This window comes from Bos taurus, chromosome 9 (genome assembly GCF_002263795.3).
Source record: "Bos taurus isolate L1 Dominette 01449 registration number 42190680 breed Hereford chromosome 9, ARS-UCD2.0, whole genome shotgun sequence".
In the NCBI taxonomy this organism is placed as follows: Eukaryota; Metazoa; Chordata; class Mammalia; order Artiodactyla; family Bovidae; genus Bos; species Bos taurus.
Genome location: NC_037336.1, coordinates 14,412,068 through 14,434,012, shown reverse-complemented (window position 1 = coordinate 14,434,012; position 21,945 = coordinate 14,412,068). Strand labels below are relative to the sequence as shown.

Sequence of the window (21,945 nt, the reverse complement as noted above, 5' to 3'; positions counted from 1 at the left end):
AACTGGGAGCAGCCAAATGCTCTTCCAGGAGACCAGCAGCTACCTTAGACCCGAGCTCCTCTAGGGTGACCTTGGATCTGCCAAAAGAATCACAGAAAAGGAATAAGCAGATAGGAACTGGGATCAAGATTACAAACCAGAAGATGTGGGCACATTCTCTGTGGTCAGTGAGGAAGTCTTGAGGAATAGAGTCATTAAGAAAAAGCAAAATGTAGAAATGTTAAAATTCAATCTGACAATGGAAGGGCTTTTTAAAGGCTTTAAAGATTTGGTTGGACTTTCTGGAGGAGCCAAGAGTTTTTTGGATTTGGTAATGGCACTGAGATTCAACCTTCACAAGGACTATCAAATGGTAAGAGTGATAACTGGTACCTCTTCTCTCATTAGTCCAAAGGCTGGGACATGGACCAAGACAGCATTTGATTCTACTACTGCAAATGGTAAGATAGAGAGTTCAAATTCCAAAACTAATATCCCCATTTACACTGTATTTATTGAGATAAAGCATACCAAGGGAATGCGACTAACAAGAAGTTAGCTGTGTTAAACTTTCTCTTCACGATAGATTGTGAATTGTTGCTGTTCAGTCGCTCAGTTGTGTCCGACTCTTTGCATCCCATGGACTATAGCATGCCAGGCTTACCTGTCCTTCACTATCTCCTGGAGTTTGCTCAAATTCATGGCCATCTAGTCAACGATGCCTTCCAACCATTTCATCCTATGTTGTCCTCTTTTTCTCCTGCCCTCAATCTTTCCTCAATCTTTGACCCAGAGTGGGTCAAACCCACTCTGACCTGACACCTGTCTTTAAAGACTGTCAGATTTATTTAGCAAACATTGAACATGGGAACAGTGGCAGTAATAATTATCAAAATGAAACTAATAAAATGTTGGTTGAAACACAGTCCCTTTCCCTGTTTGTTTCAACCAAATTACAATGAGAACCATCATTTTTGTTTCATGACAGCAAAACTGAAACTTCATCTGAAAAGAAGGTGAAATCTGTGCCTGAAGAGAAAACGGACCCATTACTAGAAGCAACCCATTACCAGATGCCTTTGCAAGAAAATGGATGCCTTTGTTTTGGGCTTGTTAAGCTTTCTCTCTCTCTCTCTGATTGGATCTTTATTTTCCTTTGGCAACTCCAGTGTTATTTTGGCAAAAATATTACACAAAGTAAATCAGTTTCTTCACCACTTTTCACTAAAACAGTGGTGAACCAAGCAGAAGGTAGCAGAAATGAAAGTAAAGGTAGAAATAAAGGAAAGGTTGATGAACCACTCAAAATAGTTATTACTCAAAAGAAGATGCTTTTCACTCCAGAAAGTATAAGCTATTTTACAAGAAAATGAATTTAAATAGAAGGGTATAGATACCCTGCATTAAAACCTATAACAATCAGAAGCATAGCATTTAGTTTAGGAAGACACGAATTTAGGAAATATACCAATGAATGCTTTGATTCCACCTATAACTGCTCTAAAAAATGAAATTTACTTAAAAGACGGAGAGAGTCTGTGATAATATGTAATGTCACATTAATATTTAATATTCAAAATATGTTGCATCTCTGCGTTACTTCATAATCTCTCCAGGTGTATCTGGGAGTGCCTAAAATTGTCTCACTGCTGCTGCTGCTAAGTCGCTTCAGTCATGTCCGACTCTGTGCGACCCCATGGACTGCTGCCTACCAGGCTTCTCCGTCCATGGGATTCTCCAGGCAAGAACACTGGAGTGGTCTGCCATTTCCTTCTCCAATGCATGAAAGTGGAAAGTGAAAGTGAAGTCGCTCAGTCGTGTCTGACTCTTAGCAACCCCATTGACTGCAGCCTACCAGGCTCCTCCATCCATGGGATTTTCCGGGCAACAGTACTGAAGTGGGGTGCCATTGCCTCCTCCCAAATTGTCTCACAGGTGTCAGTAAATAGTATATTCATAGTCTTTGACTCATGCTGCCTATGTGAAATCCCCTGTGCCAACAGTTTAAGAAAAATGGTCATTACCATCAGCAGAACTGCTGGAGCCCCTGAAAAGAGTGTTCCACTGCAGAGGCAGAGGCCTTGTGGACGTTCTTATCTCTGGCCAGCAAAACAGAGCAGAGCGGTGTTCCATAGTGGGTGCCTTGGCTGGTCAAGCCAGGATGTTATGAGGATGGTAGGATGAGAAGCCCTTCCCCCTTATTTTTTTCTTCCTTTCAGTTTCTTATTGTAATTGAAAAATCCAATACCTGAAATAAAAAATTAAAATCATTAGAGGCATTCAACAGCTGATTTGAACAGGCAGCTCTTTCATCAAGAGCCTCCCGATGAAAGTGAAAGAGGACAGTAAAAAAGTTGGCTTAAAACTCAACATTCACACGTGTTTACCTGTGGCGGATTCATGTTGCTATATGGCAAAACCAATTCAATATTGTAAAGTTAAAAAATAAAATAAAATTAAAAAAAACAAAAAACAAAAAACTAAGATCATGGCATCCGGGTCCATCACTTCATAGCAAATAGATGGGGAAACAATGGAAACAGTGACAGACTATTTTTTTTGGCTCCAAAATCACTGCAAATGGTGATTGCAGCCATGAAATTAAAAGACACTTGCTCCTTGGAAGAAAAGCTATGACCAACCTAGACAGCATATTAAAAAGCAGAGACATTACCTTGCTGACAAAGGTCCATCTAGTCAAAGCTATGGTTTTTCCAGTAGTCATATATGGATGTGAGATTTGGACTATAAAGAAGACCGAGTGCTGAAGAATTGATGCTTTTGAACTGTGGTGTTGGAGAAGACTCTTGTGAGTCCCTTGGATTGCAAGGAGATCAAACCAGCCAATCCTCAATGAAATCAGTCCTGAATATTTATTGGAAGGACTGATGCTGAAGCTGAAACTCCAATATTTTGGCAACCTGATGTGAAGAACTGACTCCTTGGAAAAGACCTTGATGATGAGAAAGATTGAAGGCAGGAAGAGAAGAGGATGACCTAAGATGAGATGGTTGTCAGCATCACCAACTGGATGGACATCAGTTTGAGAAAGCTCCAGGAGTTGGTGATGGACAAGGAAGTCTGGTGTGCTGCCATCCATGGGGTTGCAAAGAGTCAGATACGACTGAGCGACTGAACTGACTGATGAGTTCCTTAGATCTTTATCAATAAATATTTATTTCAGTTAAGATTATGGGCTTTAGTAGCTGTGTTACCATGGGCAGGTTAAGCCTTGCTTTCATTCATTGTAACAATAGGACTCCTCCTCTAGGTATGTTTGTGTGGTGACCACTTAGAGTGCACTTAGTACAATGCCAGGCATTTAATACACATAAATTTAATAAATACTACCATAAACATTTAGGTTAAACAACCCTCATAGACAAAGTTTACTAACAGAAGTAAGTTTGGCTTTTAATGTATATCCTATAAGCATTTAAAATTGAAAAGCAAAGATGTTATGGTACATGAGTTGATTTTAGAAAATGCTCCTAACAATAAGACTGTCAGTTTAGATTTAAAGTCACTTCCAACCTGAGGCTTCAGTGGTTATTGTGCTTGAACAATTAGAGAGCTGCTTTTGTAAACTCTAATCTGAATTGTGGCTTTGAAATTCTAATGATCAGATTTAGTTCTGATGACTCCAGTGATTAAAATAAGTGTGCTTTAGAGAAGCAGTGTAGGCTTGGTACAAAATATTAGCAATTGTGTTAGTGGTTATAGATGTACCTGCCATCTGCGGTTAAGTGTTTCAATTAAATCTATAATCTGAAAATGTATTGTTTTACTCAGCTTGATGCTCGTAAGGTTGAGGCTGTAGAGTAAGAAGTCCTTTTCTATTCTGACTGCACCAATGTCATTTGATGGGGATGCATGTACCTGGTTTACTCCTAGATTCATTAGACCACGGGAAATCGCCAAGTTCCAACTATGCATGTGTAGCTTGAGGTCAAATCTGTTTTTCCTTAATGTTCAATTTCCTTATAAAGACAAACTCTGGCCTCCAGAAATCCCCACGCAGTTGTCTTTGTGAAAAAATAAAATTAAAATAAAAAAATATCTAGTGCACTCTGCAGTTCACCTAGGGTTCATTTCCATTGTTCTTTTTATTTGTTTATCTTTTGAGTTGTTCACACTGAAGAAGATATACGTTTATATTCTTTCAATTGAGTAGAGAATATTTTAAATAGATTAATAAATCGTGACTTTATAAATTGATACCAGGATTCAAGGATATGAAAATTAATGCTAATTTATTTTCATTTTTTATATATATATTTTTAATTTTATTTTAATTTTTAAACTTTACATAATTGTATTCATTTTTGAATGAGTAAAATTTGTTACTGAAAACATACAATTTAGATAAAATAAGCGGAAATGGGATATAGTATTTCTTCATACTCCAAGCGAAATGAAAGCATTATAGATATAATGAGGAATGAATTATTATTCGCTAGCTAATCCAAAGGTGGTTTATTTTGAAAATTAATGTCAATTCTGCTGAAACTTAATGCATCAAAAATTTCCAAATATGTTCTCACTCTATTGGAAATACAATGGATTATTATTTTCTTTAATGGACACAATGAGAGTTCCTAGGGGATAACATTGTTACTAAATTTCAGGAACAACATGATATGCTAAATTTTGATTAGAACAAAATATTAGCAGTTCTTTTAATAGTCATGTATGCAACTGATAGTGTGGTTAAATATTGTAAGTCTATAGTCTGAAAATTTATTACTTTACTTAACTTGATATTTTATATAAAAACCAAGGCGTTCTTGATGTGCAAAATTTTCTCTTCCTTCACAATAAGCCAGGTCTGTCAATGGCACCCCACTCCAGTACTGGAGGAGCCTGGTAGGCTGCAATCCATGGGGTTGTTAAGAGTCGGGTACGACTGAGCGACTTCGATTTCACTTTTCACTTTCACGCATTGGAGAAGGAAATGGCAACTCACTCCAGTGTTCTTGCCTGGAGAATCCCAGAGACGGGGGAGCCTGGTGGCTGCTGTCTGTGGGGTCGCACAGAGTCGGACACGACTGAAGTGACTTAGCAGCAGCAGCAGCAGCAGCAGCAGCAGCAGTAATCTTATTTAGATATTCAACATGCTTATAACCAATTTTCATTTTCAATTTATCTTTCTTTTAATACCAAGATCAAATTAATCATTGTAGGTGGCATTCCTTTGTTCCATAAAAATCATTCTTTTTGGCTTTGAGGTAATGTGCACACTCATTAAATTGAAATAACCAGCCCTTTGCAACATGATTCAATCTGGCTTTCTAGCTTATTCTAAAATTTTCCTTTATGGACCCTCACTTTTTTTTCAGTCGAATTGTCCTAGCTGGACTCTTATAAATTTTTTTATGTTTTCTTTTCTCTAAGCTAGTAGGGTGTTTGGACTCATGAATCAGAATCCCAGTGAATGTGTGTTTGAATGGAGCAGGTACTTATTAAAAATGCAGATTTCTTGGCCACGGTTCAGATCTATTGAATCAGAATATCTGGGTGAAGGGCCCCCAAATCCTCATTTTGACAAGCATCTAGATGATTCTCATTCACATGTAGCATTTGTCTTCATCTTTATAGCCACCCAATAGCATCATTTTTATAGTATGTCTACCTATTAGGATTCTTATACACCAGTATGAGTTCTTCACAACTCTGTTCAAATCTCATCTTCTTCAAAAAGGCTTTTCCAATTCCCCAAGAATGATGTTTTTTATTTTCTTTACCTTCTTGTTGCTTGTTAAGAGTCCTCATATAAGACTTACATACTATGTCTTTGGTCTTGGAATAACACTGGAAAATTCACAAATGTAGAAGATTTAAACTGTTTTTCTTGATCCAAAGAAACATGTTTTACATCAGGACATAATACACACACATACACACACACCCCCCCCCCATACATCTAAACTGAAGCAAATTTCTTAAACAGTATTTATTTTTATTGCATTAAATGCCATTTGGTTATTCCCATTTTGTATTATATTTGTATTGTTTTGTACTCTATTCTATCTATTTCATTACAAAATAGTTACAGAGACATACTTAAAAATATTGTGGCTTATCCATAGGCCACTATAAATAGTTGGAAAAATACAGATTTAAATACAGATGTAAAGAGCTAAGTTATACCCAGTAAAGAAACATGTTGCACCCATGTTTATAAAGCCCACAGAGCTCCTTCACCCTTCTGCCATATGAGCGCACAGTGAGAAGACTACAGTCTGTGAACCAGGAAGGAACTCCCACCAGTCACAGAATCGGCTGATACTTTGATCTTGAACTTCCTGATCTCTAGAATTCTGAGAAATAAGTTTCTATTGTTTATAAGCTACTGGGTCTATGATATTCATCTTATGTAATATAGCACATTCTGTCCAACTTAAGAACTCAACACTGATACATTACTATTAAGCAATTTCTTAATCAGCTGTCTACCAATGTCCAGAATCCAATCCAGGGTAATACAATTCATTTAGCTGTGATGTCTCCCTAGTCTCCTTCAGTCTGACAGTTTCCCAGTCTTCCTTTATTTTTCATGATCTGACATTTTTGAACAATACTAGTCAGGTACTTTATATAATGTTTCTCCTTTTTGGTTTATCTAAAGTTTTTCTCATGAGTGGACTGGGTTTGTGGATTTTGGAAGATTACCACAGAAAAGAAGTGCCCATCTCATCATATACATATATGTATATATTGAGGAGTCCATGTTTCCCACACAATATTGATAATATTAACCTTGGTCAGTTGTTTAAGGTTGTGTTTGCCAAATTTCTGCTGGTTTCTTCACTGCATTGTTACTATTTTTCCCTGTGTTCTTTATAAGTGAGTGACTAAGCATTTCATATTCCAGGGGGTGGTTATTAAGTTCCACTCCTGGTGGGAGTGATATCCATGTATTAATATACTATTTGGAATTCCCCTTTTAAAAAAGTATTCTTTTTTCTTCCTCTATTTATTAAAATTATTTATTTATATCAGTATATACTTATGTATTATATTGTAACTATTGTTATTTATTTTATTGCTCAAATTCTTTGGTCATTAGAATCACATTCAGATTGGCTCTTGTGTCCATTTGACGTGACCCAATCATTTTCTTTTTGAATACTTCATTCCTTTGTGACACTATAAGATACTGCTGGCTCATTTTATGTTTTCACTATATCAGTTCTAGAATCAGCAATAATTCAAATTATATATACTATAATAAAATTAATAATTTAAATAGCAACTTCAAGTAGAACAAGACCACTTTTAAAAAACAGAAGAAAATTTAGTAAACATAAAAATAGAAATTGGTGAATTAGGAAATAGAAAAATAATGAAATATAAATAAATGTAAATGGAAATTATTTGAAAAATACCATTTTGTTTGTGGAAATACTTTGTTGAAAGAAATTTCTTCTTTGCAACTACCAAAAAAATAAACAAAACACTAGCTATCCTATCAATGTAAACCTAAGAAGACAGAAATACACAAAATTAGAAATGACTGATGCTGAAGATGAAGCTCCAGTACTCTGGCCACCTGATTCGAAGTGAAACTCATTGGAAAAGACTCTGATGCTAGAAAAGATTGAGGGCAGAAGGAGAAGAGGGCAGCAGAGAATGAAATGGCTAGATAGCATCACCAACTCAATGAACTTGAATCTGAGCAAACTCCAGAAATTAGTGGAGGACAGAGGAGCCTGGTGACCTGCAGTTCATGGGGTGGCAAAGAGTCAAACATGACTTAGTGACTGAACAACAAGAAAATGGCAAGAGGAAAACAGCCATCAAAAAAAAGAAAATGTTTTAAATAAGACTAATTTACACAACTTTGCAAATAAATTTGAGTCTAGATGAAAGAGAATTTCCTAGAGAAGTACAAATTATCAAAACTGATCTTGGTAATGACAGAAAATCTAAGCAGATCAATAACTACAGAAAAAATAGAGAAAGAAAATCTCACCCACCCAAACATTTAACATATACCAGGTCAAGATGGCTTCATAGGGAAATTCTATCAATTAACTATCAGATACTTTGAATACTTTTGAATGATTTAAAGTAATAGTAAAAAAAGGAAAACATCCAAATCATGCTTAAGAAAAAAACAGATAGATCATATCCAACATGCACATTTTGTTGCAACTTACGGTTTTGATTTAACAAGTATTTTTGGATACTCCATGGGTTAGAGTATCCAATTTCTTCTAATGTTTAGTTTCATATTCAGTAGAGATATATAATAATTTGTTCACCTATTTTCATATTGACAGACATTCACATTGCTTCCAATTTTTTGCCCCTGAGAATAATGCTATATTAAATATCCTTATATACATACTGTTGGAGGTGACAGCTTTGGGATTTTTAGCAATAAGAAGCAGATCAAAGCAATGAGAGATAGAAATTATTTTAGGAAATAAATATGACACAAAACTGAATTCAAATACACATTCATGACTATTTTCTGAAAAATCAGTTTGTGTATTAATAGCGTACTATTGATGATAGTTGATATAAGTAATATGATCAACATTTATCTATTTTTTTATGTGCAAAAATCCAAATACATTCAAGATATAATTAATTTGCTTACTGAATGCCATGTTCCATTGCAAAACATTATCTTTTCCAGAGAACATCTGTGACTGCATTTCCAAAAAAGCAAAATAACAGTCACGCATGCTTGTCTCCTTGTTAAATTGTTTCAGTCAATTAAAATCAAAGAAAAGAAATAACCGGAGGCTATATTTTAAAATGAGAATTCTTCAGAAACTTAATATTCCTTTTATTTCATAATCATTTTACTACTTGAATAGTATGCCATTTCAAATTGACATTACCTTCTATTATTATTTGGTTAAGTATTTATTTCACTGAAATTTCATAGTATTAAAAATTGCTTTATTGTGGTGTATTCAATATAATAATGAAAAACATACCTATGTCTTAATTGGAAAAGTGTATGACACTCAAAAGTTAATACTTAATGCAATTTATATCTATAAAATATATTTGTATCTAATATATTAACTTATATCTATGCATGCCTATGTGCATGAATAAATATTTAGGTATATATTCACTTGTTTCATATACTGGTAAGGTTATGGTCAAAATCCTTCATGCTAGGCTTTATCAGTACATGAAATGAGAACCTCCAGGTGTACAAGCTGAGTTTAGGAAAGATGGAATCAGAGATCAAATTGCCAACATCTGTTGGTCATAGAGAAAGCTAGGGGATTCCAGAAAACCATCTACTTGGACTGTGTGGGTCACAACAAACTGAACATTTCTTTAAGAGATGGGAATATCAGACCACCTTACCTGTCTCCTGAGAAACCAGTTGCAGGTCAGGAAGCAACACTTAGAACCAGACATGGAACAACGGATAGGTTCAAACTTTTGAAAGGAGTATGACAAGGCTGTATATTGTCATCCTGCTTATTTAACTTATATGCAGAGTACATCATGTGAAATGCCAGGCTGGATGAAGCACAAGCTAGAATCACGATTGCTGGGAGAAATAGCAATAACCTCAGATATGCAGATGATACCATTCTAATGGCAGAAAGTGAAGAGAAACTAAAGAGCCTCTTGGTGAAGGTGAAATTGGAGTGAAAAAGCTGGCTTAAAGCTCAATATTCAAGAAACTAAGATCATAGCATCCAGTCCTATCACTTCATGGCAAATAGATAGGGAAAAAGTGAAAACAGTTACAGATTTTATTCTCTTGGGCTCCAAAATCACTGCAGATGGAGCTTGCAGCCATGAAATTAAAAGATGCTTGCTTCTTGCAAGAAAAGCTATGACAAACATAGACAGCACATTAAAAAGGAGAGACATCACTTTTTTGACAAAGATCTGTACAGTCAAAGCTATGGTTTTTCCATTAGTCATGTACAAATGTGAGAGTTGGACCATAAAGAAGGCTGAGTGCCAAAAACTGATGCTTTCAAACTGTGATGCTGGAGAAGACTCTTGGGAGTTCCTTGGATACAAAGGACATCAAATCTGTCAATCCTAAAGGAAATCAACCCAGAAGTACTGATGCTGGAATTGAAGCTCATGCTTTGGCCAGCTAATGCGAAGAGTATGCTCATTGGAAAAGATCTTGATTCTGGGAAAGACTGAAGTCAAAAGTCGAAGAGGGTGGCAGAGGATGAAGTAGATAGTATCACCTACTCAGTGGACCTGAGTTTGAGCAAACTCTGGGAGATGGTGAAGGACAGGGAAGCCTATTGTGCTGCAGTCCATGGGATGGCAAAGAGTTGGGCATGACTGGGCAACTGAACAACAACATATATTTTATACGCAAATGCATGTTTCTTTACTACAATTCAGATATGTAGGGAAAAAGTGTGTTACATTATTTGGTTTAAAACTGATCTCTGCTTCACAAATCCTCACAAAATATTTAGCTGGAAAAAAGAGGAAGTCATATATTCTGATTTTAAATATAGCTGATATTTTCAATAGTCACTTTGGCTGTATTTAGTCTCTTATCATCATCTTCCTTTCTCTGCCTCCTCATTGAGATAGTTTTGGGTATAAGTGAACAAGGGGACCTTAGTAGTAGAGAAGGAGATGGTAGTTGTCTCTTGTCTTTGAGTTAGACCTTGGATGTGTGCTGTCTGGGGTCCACTGGTGTCTGGAATGATAATCTTGCATTTTCTCTAACATTTAGTTGCTTGCAATATCTAAAGCAAACATGACAAAAGATTCATATCTGATAAAATTGACTGGTGGTCACATGGTTGTTACTTTTTCTTCATGTGTTTCTGTGTTTTTGACCTATCTGTAAAAAATAATGCAAAAACAACTTGCTAGAAGTCTGTAGTTAACTAATACTATTCATTCTGATAAAAAGTTGTCTGAAATAGTTTGGCAAAGAAAGTGCCCCACCATGTGGCATGTGGAATCTTAGTTTTTTAACCAGGGACCAAACCCATGCCCCCTGCATTGGAAGCATGGAATCTTAACCACTGAACCCCCAGGGGAATTCTGATTCCACAGGTGTTTTTAAATTTCTCTTGTGATTTATTATTTTACCCAATCTTTATTTAGAAAGGTGTTAATTTCCATATACTTATGATGTTCCAAAATTCCTTTCTATTTCTACTATTAACATGTAATTTTACTACATTGTCTGATTTTAGTTCTTTTGAATTTATTTAGCCTTGCTTTATGACTGTATATATATAGTCTATATTGAGAATATTAATTTTCAACGTACACTTGAAAAGAATGTATAGCCTGTTCTTCTTGTTCAGTGTTCTATAGATGTCTGTTTAATCTAGTCAGTATATAGTATTTTTTCTAAAATCCTAAAAGATGATGCTGTGAAAGTGTTGCACTCAGTATGCCAGCAAATTTGGAAAACTCAGTAGTGGTCACAGAACTGGCAAAGGTCAGTTTTCATTCCAATTCCAAAGAAAGGCAATGCCAAAGAATGTTCAAACTACAACTGCACTCAACTCACACGCTAGCCAAGTAATGCTCAAAATTCTCTAAGTGAGGCCTCAACAGTGTGTGAACCGAGAACTTCCAAGCTGGATTTAGAAAAGACAGAGGAACCAGAGATCAAATTACCAACATCCGTTGGATCACAGAAAAAGCGAGAGTTCCAGAAAAACATCTACTTCTGTTTCTCTGACTACGTTAAAGCCTTTGACTGTGTGAAGCACAAAAAACTTGTGGACAGGGAGGGAGGTGCGAGGGGCGTTCAGGATAGGGAACATGTGTATACCCATGGCCGATTCATGTTGATGTATGGCAAAACCAATACAATATTATAAAGTAATTAACCTCCAATTAAAATAAATAAATTAAAAAAATTGTGGTAAAATATCCATAACAACAACAACAAAAAAAAAAACCTGTGGAAAATTCTGCAAGGGTTGGGAATACCAGACCACCTTACCTGCCTCTTGAGGAATCTATACGCAGATCAAGAAGCAGTAGTTAGAAATGGACATGGAACAATGGACTGGTTCCAAATTGGGAAAGGAGTATGTCAAGGCAGTACATTGTCACCCTGTTTATTTAACTTATATGCAGAGTACATCATGCAAAATGCTGGGCTGGATGAAGCACAAGCCAGAATCAAGATAGCTGGGAGAAATATCAATAACCTCAGACATTCAGATGACACCACACTTGGGGCAGAAAGTGAAGAGGAGCTAAAGGGCCTCTTGATGAAAGTGAAAGAGGACAGTGAAAAAGCTGGTTTAAAACTCAACATTCAAAAATCTAAGATCATGGCATCCAGCCCCATCACTTCACAGCAAATAGATGGGAAAATAATAGAAACACTGACAGACTTTATTCTCTTGGGCTCCAAAATAACTGCAGAGGGTGGCTGCAGCTATAAAATGAAAAGACACTTGCTCCTTGGAAGAAAAGCGATGACAAACCTACACGGCATATTGAGACATTTCTTTGCTGACAAAGGTCTGTGTAGGCAAAGCTATGGTTTTTCCAGTAGTCATGTATGGATGTGAGAGTTGGATGTAGAGAAAGCTGAGCGCCGAAGAATTGACACTTTTGAACTGCGGTGTTGAAGAAGACGCTTGAGAGTCCCTTGGACTGCAAGGGTATCAAACCAGTGAATCCTAAAGGAAATCAATCCTGAATATTCATTGGAAAGACTGATGCTGAAGCTAAAGCTCTAATGCTTTGGCCACCTGATGGAAAGAGCTGCCTCACTGAAAAGACCCTGATGCTTGAAAAGATTGAAATCAGTAGGAGAAGAGGATTACAGAGGATGAGATGGTTGGATGGCACCACTGACTAGATGGACATGAGTTTGAGCAAGCTCTGGGAGTTGGTGATGGACAGGGAAGCCTGGCATGCTGCAGTCCATGGAGTCACAAAGAGACGAACACAACTGAGTGACTGAACTGAACTGAATAGTGTTGTTTAAATCTGTTCCCTTGCTGACCTTCTTACCTAGTTGTTTTGTTACATTATTGACATTATATGAATGACTCTAGTTATTACTGTTAAATTTTTCTATTTCTCCCTTCAATTTTTTCAGATTTTACTTAATTTGTTTTGGGACTCTGATATCAGGTATGTTGCTGCTGTTCAGTTGCTCAGTTGTGTCTGACTCTTAGTGACCCTGTAGACTGCAGCACACCAGGCTTCCCTGTCCTTCACCATCTCCCAAAGTTTGCTCAAACTCATGTCCATTGAGTCAGTGATACAATCCAACCATCTAATCCTCTGTCATCACCTTCTCCTCCTGCCTTCAATCTTTCCCATCTTCAGGGTCTTTTCTAATGATTTGGCTCTTTACATCAGGTGGCCAAAGTATTAGAGTTCAGGTTCAGCATCAGTTCTTCCTATGAATATTCTGGGTTGATTTCCTTTAGGATTGACTGGTTTGATCTCCTTGCAGTCAAGGGACTCTCAAGAATCTTTTCCAACACCACAGTTCCAAAGCATCAGTTCTTAGGCACTCAGACATCTTTATGGTTCAACTCTCACATCCATACATGACTGCTTGACAAACCATAACTTTGCCTATATGGACCATTGTTGGCAAAGTAATGCCTCTGCATTTTAATATGCTGTCTAGGTTTGTCATAGCTTTTCTTCCAAGGAGATCTTCCTTGGACAGCAAGAAGATCCAACCAGTCCATCCTAAGGAAATCAGTCCTGAATATTCATTGGAAGGACTGATGCTGAAGCTGAAACTCCTATACTTTGGCCCCCTGATGTGAAGAGCTGACTCATCTGAAAAGACCCTGATGCTGGGAAAGATTGAAGGCAGAGGAGAAGTGGACACTAGAGGGTGAGATGGTTGGATGGCATCACCAACTCAATGGACATGAGTTTGGGTAAACTCTGGGAGTTGGTGACGAACAGGGAGGCCTGGTGTGCTGCAGTCCATGAGGTTGCAAAGAGTCAGACACGACTGAGCGACTGAACTGAATTGAAGGAAAAAAAAAGTTTAAAAGTAATAACTCTGTGGTACTTTTTCTCAAACAAGAATGAACAGGTGAATTTGAAGCAAAGTCATAGTCCCTAGCTTAAGCCACAGACATTCTTATATGGTAGACTTATGTGGGTCCCAACTTTTCAATGAAGCAAGTTGATAGTTATGATGGAGGTGGTCTTCAGACAATCATTTGAGAAAACAGAAGCCAATTCACAAGAGGATCAAAAAACTGGCATCAAATGCCTCATAAGTTGGCCAAGTCTACCTTTACAATCTAGGAAGCTGCAGCTCTCCCAAGATTGTCTCTTGAATGTGTTTCGCTCATGCCTTGGCTGATTTATTCACCTCCATCTGACGCACGTTATTTTTTCTCTATGCCTGACTTTATCCTGTCCTTCCTTAAGCCCAACCCAGGTTTCACTTCTTTATTTAATGACAATTACTTAATCTAATCTACAATGATCAGAAGGATCATTGGGGGAAATGCTACTGTTTTCCTAAACAGTAGCAATTATTGCTTAGTTTTAAATTTTCTAATTTAATCACCTTAGTGAAGGGTTTGACTGGGACTGGAATTTTTCCTCCCTGAATGCTGGTGAATGCTTGCTGGGCTTGTCAGCTGAACTTGACCTGAGACTGGAGGACATGGAATCAGTCCTGATGTAAAGATGTGTGTGAGGGCAATGCAGAACTCAAGAGACAGGTGACCAGTCCCTCTCAAGCAGCAACCTGGAGGAGCAGAGGTAATCCTATCTACTCCTTCCATCTACTCAAATTCTGAATAGACGGAAGGAGCCATGCCTCCATCTGGACCATATGCCCCATTTTTGCAAAGGCTGGTTGGATTGGGAACTAGTGGGGTTGACATTAGAAGCATAGACACAGTAAGACAGAATTATAAATGATAAACTCCATCATTCTTATTAAAAAGGGTAAGAAAACCATTAAGACTAGCTTTGAGAGGCCACAATGTATTCTTCTTTTAGCTCACTCCTGCAGAGACTATATTTGACCTCAGTTTGGTTCCCTAGTATCTTCCTTCAGTTTAATCTTCTGAGTTCCTCAAGGTATTAGAAGATAGAGGGGGAAAATAAGAAGCAATCTTGTGCTCTGTAGCTTACTGCAAATAGGGTCAAATTGAATGCTTATCTCTTCCATTTTATATCTCAATTACTGGACACCATAGAGTGTCATCATCACACTGTACTAACTCAACGTTAAAAGATACTTAATGATGACTTTTACAACTAATATACAGAACATCTCAATGTCAGAAAAGGAGCTGATTTATTTTCTTTCTCCTACAAAACTGCTTTTGGTGTAAAATTATCTAGATATTTAAAGATAAAACATTAAAAAACCCAGACCAGATAACAAAAATGTTAGTATGTTTTTTTCTTAAATCACTTGATTACATTTGATTAAATCACTTGATTACATTTGATTCCTTAAATCACTTGATTACACTTGATTACATGCTTTCATGTAATTTTCACCAAATCAGATCAGATCAGTTGCTCAGTCGTGTCCGACTCTTTGCGACCCCATGAATCGCAGCATGCCAGGCCTCCCTGTCCATCACCAACTCCCGGAGTTCACTCAGACTCACGTCCATCGAGTCAGTGATGCCATCTGGCCATCTCATCCTCTGTCGTCCCCTTCTCCTCTTGCCCCCAATCTCTCCCAGCATCAGAGTCTTTTCCAATGAGTCAACTCTTTGCATGAGGTGGCCAAAGTACTGGAGTAGATCTGTATATATGTATATATGTGTGTGTGTGTGTGTGTGTATAGATATATGTTTATTTATCTGAAAGTATATGCATAGTACCTGGAGAAGGGCATGGCAACCCACTCCAGTATTCTTGCCTTGAGAATACCATGGGCAGAGGAGCCTGGCAGGCTACAGTCCATATGGTCACACAGATTCGTATACAACTGAAGTGACTTAGCACCCACGTACATGTATGCATAGTAAGACAAAATAGAAACATTACTATGCGTGTCCTTTTCCTCTTGTGCTTTCCATTTCAACCTTTGCTTTTAATCATATTCTTTCTTAATAGCCAATGTACCTTGGGGCAGTATTTATATTTTTTTAATATCATTGACATGCTAAGTAATTGTAAAAATGGTACATAGAATGTATAGTTAAATGTGATCGGCAACCCACTCCAGTGTTCTTGCCTGGAGAATCCCAGGGACGGGGGAACCTGGTGGGCTGTCCTCTCTGGGGTCGCACAGAGTCGGACACGAATGAATCGACTTAGCAGCAGCAGCAGCACGATCAATCAGTGACATGTATATAGCAAGTAAAGAAATATTTACAGTAATCAAAGGGCATTAGATATAATTATCAATAGATTGAAAAACTTTATCTTAACACATATACATTTCATAAAATTAGCTAAAAGCCGATATTATATAAATTTACACATATAACACCTCAGGGTGATAACTCCTCGGACTTTCAGAGAGTATTTTCAAGTTAAGATTTACAGAAAAGTTGCTTGATTTTTCTGGATTTTTCTCCATTCATTTATTGGCTGAGCACATACCAGGCGCTAAGTAAACAATACAAGCAGAGTCCTTATTATCCTGGAGCTTCTTTTCTACTGGGGGAAGGCAGCATGAAAACATGTAGACAAATGTCAAAAATGGTAACATTTCAAATGCTTTTCAGACTTGTAAAGAAAATAAAGACAGGTAGTGGAATGTGGGAAGAATGACTGGAGAATGTAGTATTTTAGATATAGAGATAGAAAAGTCATCCTTGAGGAGGCATATCTATTTTAAAACCTGAAATATGCAAAGCAGTTAGGCATGTGGAGATTGAGGGAGCCTGCTCCAAGCAGAGGGGATCCCGGGTGTGAAAAGCTAGGGGCAGAAACAGATTGACCATTTGAGGAAGAGGAAGAAAACTAAGCAGCTGGGCTCCAGTGGAACAGGCTGTAAAAGGCGATGCAGGAAAACTAGTCAGGGCCAAAGGGCACAGGGCTCTGTAGGTTCTGGTAAGATTTGACTCTATTGTAAAAGTCAGGAGAAGCAATAGAAAGATTTTTGTAAAAGATTATTGTAAAAGGCAGGAGAGCAAAATAATCTGATGATGAACCATGTGGACTAGAACGCCGGCAGGGGACCGTCTGGTTTGGTTTTAATAGGTGCATCACATCAGTCGTCCTAAATTCTCTTCCCCTTTATTTTGTTTTAACTTCATCCAGAGCCAAGCAGGAGACTGTGGAAAGGCAACCTCTTTTGAAAAACAATAGTTTAAAGGAATCTATTTCTTTTGGAGAATCGAAGACCATAAAATGTTTGAATTTTGGTAGGTTGCCCACAACGGGATGATTGCCTAAGGGATTTAAAAATGCATATCAGGAACAAAATGTTCCCTCATCCACATGACAGAGAGTAGAAAAAGTGCAGTCTCTCTCTCCAGAAGCATTCTTCCTTTTTTTTTGAGTTAGTATTTTGTTTAATCAATAGAATTTGTACCGTTGCTGAAAAAGACATTTAATAACACATCTCTTCTCAGTTGTTAGTCAACTAGTTTGTAGTAAAAACTAAACAAGTGAGAAAAAGCTAAAGTTATATTTCTTCTCTTTCAATGATCTTTCAATAGGTGATAAATTCTCTTCTTTTGCAAGAAGTTCAAAAGGAAACAATTGATAGGGCAATTATTTCACTTCATTTTGGAAGAAATGAAACAGATTAAAGTGTTATTTATTACTGTCATGTTCCTATTCCATAGAGCTCAAAATATTAATGGCAAAGATGATTATGTAAACACTTGTCATATTTCTAAATAATTAGGTGGTATTTTTAGGCTGTTGTCAAATCAGTTAAGTACCATTAGAAATAAGGAAAATGCTTGTGGGATTCTTTACCCAAGTATAAAAGCATTTGGCTTTTGAAAGATACATTTGAACTGGTTGCTTATGAAATCTGAAGAACAAATATCTCCAACTATTTTGAATACTTTCAGAAAAATTGTGCACATAAATTTTATTTTTTTAGATTAATGGTTTTATTATTTTATAAAAATTAGGTATGCTTATGATAAATATGGAGAAGGCAATGGTAAATATTTAAGAAATGCATAAAGTGATCAGTGGAAGTCACTCAGCTGTGTCTACTCTTTGTGACCCCACAGACAATGTAGTCCATGGAATTCTCCAGGCTAGAATACTGGAGTGGGTAGGCTTCCTCTTCTCCAGCAGATATTCCCAACCCAGGAATTGAACTGGGGTCTCCTGAAGTGCAGGTGGATTCTTTACCAGCTGAGTTCTGAGGGAAGCCCATACAAAGTGATAAGAATGATTTTTAAAAACCACTCCATATTTTATAACCTAGAAATAAAAATGGGTGATAATGTGATTTCATTCAGAAACTCTCTCCCTCTCACCACTCATCGATATATCTACACCTATGCTGATGCTAAGTCTCTTCAGTCGTGTCTGACTCTGTGCGACCCCATAGACGGCAGCCCACCAGGCCCCACCGTCCCTGGGATTCTCCAGGCAAGAACACTGGAGTGGGTTGCCATTTCCTTCTCCAATGCAGGAAAGTGAAAAGTGAAAGTGAAGTCGCTCAGTTGTGTCCGACTCTTCGCGACCCCATGGACTGCAGCCTCCCAGGCTCCTCCATCCATGGGATTTTCCAGGCAAGAGTACTGGAGTGGGGTGCCATTGCCTTCTCCGATCTACACCTATATATCTACACAAACATATACAGCCTGATATAATAGACCATATAAAATATATTTTAAGAAAAACAGAATCATAAGTTATATTCTTTTAATTTTTCCTTGAATTTAAGCAAAAAAAAAGTTAAGAAAGGAATTGCTAAACTTCAAATGATTTTTCCCTTATGAAAAAAGTCAGTAAACCCTAAAATATCCTTCTAAAGTCAACTGAAAGATTATGAAAAGCATAAAAGCTGGTGACTCTTTTAACCTGAGAATTTCAACGAAAGAATCAATTGACTACCCTGCTAAAAAGATGAGAAAATGCCCCATTTAAACCTCTTCTAATTTTCCTTCCCCACATCTCCTATTCTCTTTGACATTGATGTGTTTTAAAATTTACATTCTCCTGTGTAACCTCATACCCATAGTTGTTTGGTTTTGTACTAATCTAAAATATACTACGAATCCATTTTGCTATGGCTTCTCCATTTCAGAATTTTTTATTAGATTTATCTTTTATTTGGTTTTCTTTCATTGTCAGTTTTGTTTGTTTGCTTTCATGTTCCAAAGAACTATTCATGAGTGCTGCTTTCCCTGAGTTCTTGAAAGCTTCGGAATGTTTTTCTGTCTTCTTCACAGTTGAAGAGACCTTAACTAAACTTACCAGTTGGTTGGCATTTGCTTCTATTTATCCATTTACTCAACCTTGTTAATTGAGTTTCTACTATATGCCAGGAACTGAAGACACCCTGAACAACATTTTGCATACAACACAGCCAAAGCTCCTTGCTCTTATGAAGCTCATGATTCATTGTGAGTAGCAAGACAGGCAAATGCATGAATTTTGTATTTATAAGGGAAGAAAAGCAGGGTGATGGGATAATGTCTGTGCCCCTTGAAGGGTGATGATTAGGTAGTCCCTCCTTGGAGATGACATTTGAGTTGAAGTAGTAATGACCAAAAGAACTGGTCATGTGGAATAAATTGGAAAGCATTCCAGGCAAAAGAAACAGAAGAATAGTAAGTGCACAGACTGTATGGTAGAAAGAAAGAAAAATGCTTTCTGAAGATCTTGAGGGATAATGAGAAGGTTTTTTTTTTTTTTTTTTTTGTGCTAGAAAAAAAGGCAGAGGCTGAGGCTATTGTTAGGAGATGATTCAGAAAGGTAGGGACAGTGGACCACGTAAGGCCTGATAGGACTACATAAGAGATTTGGGATTTTTCTAATTGCAATGTGAAGAGCATTTTCTATTTCAGACACTGTCCCCTTTGTCTATGCCTCATCCTGGCATTCTTTTTGAAAGGGTAAATATCTTACCTAATATTACTTCCTTCATCTATTCCTTTCAGGTTTCTGTCACCATTACTCTAAGACCTTACTGACAAAATTATCACTTATATGTGAAATCTTGAAAAAAAAAAAAAAAAAACAGACAATAAAATGGTGGTTATTAGGACCTGGGGGCTGGGAGATATGGGGAAATCTTGCTCAAAGAGCACAAACTTGTACTCAGAAGATGAATAAGTTCTAGGGATCTAATGCACAGCATTGTGACTATAGTTAACAATATGGCACATTGTATTAACACACGGAAACTTGCTAAGAGACCACACTTAAATGTCCTCATCACAACACAAAAAGATAATTATGTGATAAAGGAAATGTTCACTAATGCTTTGTGGAGTAGGAAATGGCAACCAACTTCAGTACTCTTGCTAGAAAATTCTATGGACAGAGGAGCCTGGCAGGCTACAGTCTGTAGGATCGCAAAGTGTTGGACACGACTGAGCACACACACACACAGTCATTGCGATACATGTGTATCAAATCAACATCTTGTACGCCTTAAATTTTTCCAATGGTTCATGTCAATTATATCTTAAAAAAAGGAAAAAAGAAAAGAAACTTGGCAACCATCTTATGAAGACCAAACAAAGTTAGAAACAGCAGTTAGATTGCTTCATCTAAATGGTCATTTTTCTGCTCTTAGATTTCTTGATCTTTCAGTAGCATTTGATTAATCACTTCCTCTTTTTTTTTAATTGGTATGTATGACATGTATTTCATAGTTTTCCTTTGATCTTACTGAGCACTCCTTAATTTTCTTCTTTGTGTATTTATACACCATTCCTGTGTGATTTTGCACAATCACATGATTTTGATATCATCTATGTAAAACATCTCCCAAATCTCATTGTTCTGATCTACCCCAGAACTCCAGTTTCATGTATCAACTGCCCGCTTGACATCTCTTGGATATTTTAATATGTATCTTGAGGGTAATGTGGGCACAATCAAAGTCATGTTAGCCAACTCAAATTGATCTCACAGACTTCCCTCAGTCAAGGTACACTTATCCATTCAATTCCTCAAATAAAATATCTCAGCATTCTTGAATATTCCATTCTTCAGCAAATACTGTCATTTTAAATCTAAAATACACCTTCAGTAAGAACAATTCCCTCCAAGATGACCAGCCTCAATTTCATCTTCATGTACAGCTAAACCCATAGAGATTCTATGAGTTTAAAAAATTCTTGGAGCAAGAGTAAAAGTTGGGAAATAAATGTTAGCTCCTGCAGCCATTTAGAATTGCATTTGGCTACTTGTCACAGCCAACTACAGCACTTCAACAGTTTAGGGGTTCATTCTCTTGTGGGGAAAATGTCTCAAAGAAGGCTTTCCTGAAACCATTATTGTGCCAGGTTTCCTCTGATGGCCTTGCTGTTCTTTACGTGTTCCACCTTGGAGGGTGCAAGATGGCTGCTAGAACTCTAGCCATCCTGTTCATTTTTCAGGAAGAATTTAGGGGAAGAGGAATGGGGAAAAAAGCACTTCTAGTTGAGTAAGTTTCTTTGAAATCTCTTTAAAGATTTCAGGAGCCTTACTGAGTGACTTTTACTTTGCTATTATCAATTACATCTAACTGCAATGAGGTTCACCACCACCTTGAAGAAAAATATGTTTGTGCTACTAAAGAAGGTAAGAAGTGTTAAGGTAAGATATTGGTTAAACTGATAGTAGTTCCTTGCCATACTTTCTTTCCTTTCTTTATTCACAAAGCATGTCTTTCCCTCCATTTAATAGCTAGAATCAATCTTCCAGGAGAAACATTTTAAAACAAAAAATATTGCTTTAAAATAAAAAATTACTTGTAGATCTTTTTAATCCATTTGTTTGCTCACTAATGTTATAATATCATAAAATGTTAACTCTGAGGGAACATTAAAACTGACCATATTAATGTGAGCTCTTCAAAGTATGGTGAAGATCAGTGCCAGTTCATGGTCTATTAATCACTGTACTTTGTCAGTTAAATATAAC

At 37.0% G+C, this 21,945-nt stretch overlaps 1 pseudogene; it reads left to right on the top strand.

Annotated features, from left to right (window-relative positions):
* Nucleotides 1-238: 238 nt before the first annotated feature.
* Nucleotides 239-1,502, top strand: LOC107132754 (nuclear pore complex protein Nup50-like; annotated as a pseudogene).
* Nucleotides 1,503-21,945: the final 20,443 nt, after the last annotated feature.